We start from the raw sequence: 3,623 nt of genomic DNA, 5'->3' as shown, positions 1-3,623 counted from the left end.
GGCAACGCGGGGCCCAGGCGAAGCCCCGCCCCTTCCCGCGGAGAGCGCGCGCTTGCGGCCGGCGGGGCGCTGATCGGCGGAGGCGGGGAGGCGTCGTAGGGCTGGTGGAGCCCCAGTGCGGCGGGGCACCTCGGCCCGGGGGCCGGCAGGGGGCCGGGCGAGCCCGAAGGGCCGGTATCCGCGGAGCGTGGCCCTGTGTGCCGAGGAGGCTACTGCGCCCCCATCTGGGGCTCTCCGGGGCCAGTACAGCGCCCTAGCGGACAGGGCAGGATTAAAGGCTTTTCTGCCATGTTTCAAGACAAAGCGGTAAAATCTGAGAGGCAAACCAGCATCACACCAGTCCTTAGTCTTGAGGGGGGTGTACTAGACACCCTTAAGAATCAGAGAGGCGGCGCAGACCCGCCACCCTTGGGGATGCGTGTGTTTTACATAGACACAAGTCAGCCTAGGTCTTTCCTCGCTCTTCAAGAGTCACATCCTTACATCGGCTGCCCTGGTCACTCTGAGTAAAAGCTACAGTCCCTGCGGTGGCCTTCAAAGTTCCCCTTCATCGGGCCACCCTCCCCCTCCCCGTTCCTCTGGGACCCTGTCCCCTACTTGTGGCAACCAGTCTCAGTCTGCTCCAGCCACCATCTGCTTCCTCGCTGTTCCTGGAAAATGCTGGGCACGTTCCTGCCTCAGGGCCTTTGTCTTTTCTGGGCCTTCTGGCAGGACATCTTCATCTCTTCCTACAGATAGCAGTCTAGATCATCCCTTCCTCTTCAAGGTTTTGTTCAAACGTCATCTCAGTAAGGAGTTTCTGGACCACCTTTCCCTCCCACCACTTTTAAGTAATCTCTACACCCAACGGTGGGGCCTGAACTGGACACTGCTATCAGGAGTCACATGCTTTACCAGTTGAGCCAGCCAGGAGCCTCTGGACCACCCTGTTTAAAACTCGAATCTCCATATACACTTTACAACCCATTTTCCTGTTTCCTGTTTTCCCAGCCTTATTCCTGTTTCATGTGGTATAGCACTGCTACACACACACACACACACACACACACACACACACACACATATATTATATATCTGTATATATAATATATATAATCTTTTTAAAAAGATTTTATTTATTCATGAAAGACACAGGAGAGAGGCAGAGACACAGGCAAAGAGAAGCAGGCTCCATGCAGGGAGCCCCACATGGGACTCAATCCTGGGACTCCAGGATCACACCCTGAGCCAAAGGCAGATGCCCAACCGCTGAGCCACCCAAGTGTCCCTATATGTAATCTTTTTTAAAAGAAATTTTAAAATATTTTACTTATTTGAGATATATAGAGAGCACAGAAGGAAGAGAGAAGCATTCTCCCTGCTGCTGAGCAGGAAGCCCAACATGGGGCTCAATCCCAGGACCCCAGGAACATGACTCGAGCCAAAGGTAGGCATTTAACCACTGAACCACCCAGGTGCCCCTTTTCTTCTAACTTTTAATTGAAAAATTTCAAACACACAGAAAGCATGATAATAGTACAATGAATACCTGTTATAACCTCTGCCTAGATTTGACAATTATTGGCATGTAGCCATATTTGAAGTCAGAGAAATTCTTGTGTTTTTTCACTGCTGTCTCCCTTGGACCCAGATGAAATGCCTGGCACCTAGTAGTTGCTCAACAAGTATTTGTCAAATGAATAATTGAATGACGTACTTTTAGAGACTCTTGCTCAGGAGTCTTCAGGTTAAGAATTCCTGCTAGATAGAGACAAAGAAGAATCTCTAGGCCTGTTTGTGGAAATAGTATCCTGCCCAGGACTACACAGCTTGCCCTGGTTGCTTGCCAAGCTATATGCCCAAGGGGCTGTGTCCTCCTGAAGGGACACATTTTTCTGATTTGCACAAAGGTACAGTATGGGCTAGAGGCAGACTTCTTGGGGTGGAAGCTTCCTCCTGCTGTACAGAAGTACTTCTATCTTGCCCCAAACTGTGCTCTCTCTCTGGGCTATTTATTCTAGGCTTTACCCCCAATACCTAGTGCAGTCCTGGCACATAGCATGTACTTAGTATGTATTTATTAAAGAAAAGGATGGTAGATGTGCTGGTCATTGACTGTTTTGTCCTCTGTTTAGCAGAGAGCTACATTCTGGCAGCTTCATCTTTCTTATGCCTCTAGTCAGTTCACATCTGGCTGCCTTCAGCCAAATAGTAGACACTTGCAGGAGACTGTGTGGTGAACACGAGGGAGAAGTTGGGGTATTTCTTCCCTTTTCTCTCTGCCTCAGGTGGTGTCTCGGTGGCAGAGAGTGCATCTGGTTCCATCTCCTGTCCACACAGGTCCAGTGCCTGGGCTCTGTCACCACCTCCTCCCTTTGTCCCTTCCATCTTAGGGACAGTAGTGGCTTTCCTCCACTGCTCGTATTGGGACTGTCTTCTTTGTCCATAGTACTCTTTTACTGCATTGAACAACTTTGGAACAAATTCCCTCCCCTTAAATTCCCTTTGTCCAACTACCTGGCATGGAGTTTGGTTTTCCACCTAGACTCTGATGGATTAATACAGTATTACAGTAACCTGCTGGCCAGCTGACCTGATGCAGATGACCTGACAGACAGTACTGGTGAGACAGTACTCTGAGCCTTTCAGAGCTCTCTTACTAGGTGTGTGTGCACAGCCCCTAAGGTCTACATGGTCAGCTTCTTCCAGCTCTGGCTCTTCTGAGGACTGTCCTCGACCTAGTGGAGCCACTTCGCTGGGCAGAGAACTGGAAATCCCCAGGGATCGATGCCCCATCCAGGGTAGCCTGTAGATAAGGATACAGGAGTGGGAAGACACCTGGCTTCAAGACTGAACAAAAGTAGGTGTAATTTTTTTTCTTTTTGTGTGTGTATGATTTTGTGTTTATTGTGGTAATACATACATGACATAAAAGTTACCATTTAACCATTTCTAAGTGTACAGTTCAGTGGCATTGGTACATTCACAATATTGGGCAACCACCCCCTATCGACCAGCCATCTATCTGTTTCTAGAACTTTTTCATCATCCCAAACTAAAATTCTAGGCCATTACATGGGAACTCCCCACTCCCTCCTCTCCAGCCCCTCATAACCTCTATTCTATTTTCTGCCTCTATGAATTTTTCTATTCTGGGTACCCCATGGAAATGGATTCATAAAATATTTGTTGAAATGATTTTTGCTTTAGATTTCCCCATGGGATCAGGCTGCATTTACTTGGCTTCTTCCCTACCCAAGCTCCCCCAAGTATTAATCCAAATTAATCAATTTCTCCTGGGAACACTTCCTTAACAAATCATTTAAATATTACTATTATTTTTTTCTTTTTTACAAAACTGGGTCAACTTGTGACCACAGAAGAAACACCTCTGACCCAAAGAATGGCAGAATTTTTTCCATGTTGAAACACATTTAGGAACACAATTTTAACATCTGAATAGTACTTTGTTCACCAAACTCCTATTGATGGGCATTAAATGTATTGCAATGTTCTCCATTATAAATGTTGATCTGATTACTGTTCTTCCACATAAAGGTGAGAGCATGTTGCTGCTTATTTTCTTAGGACAGATTTCTAGAGGCAGAATTATGGGTCAAATATATGAGCACTTTGAGTTCTTT

The sequence above is a fragment of the Vulpes vulpes genome, chromosome 10, assembly GCF_048418805.1.
Source record: "Vulpes vulpes isolate BD-2025 chromosome 10, VulVul3, whole genome shotgun sequence".
NCBI lineage: Eukaryota > Metazoa > Chordata > Mammalia > Carnivora > Canidae > Vulpes > Vulpes vulpes.
Note: the sequence above shows the minus strand (reverse complement) of the source record.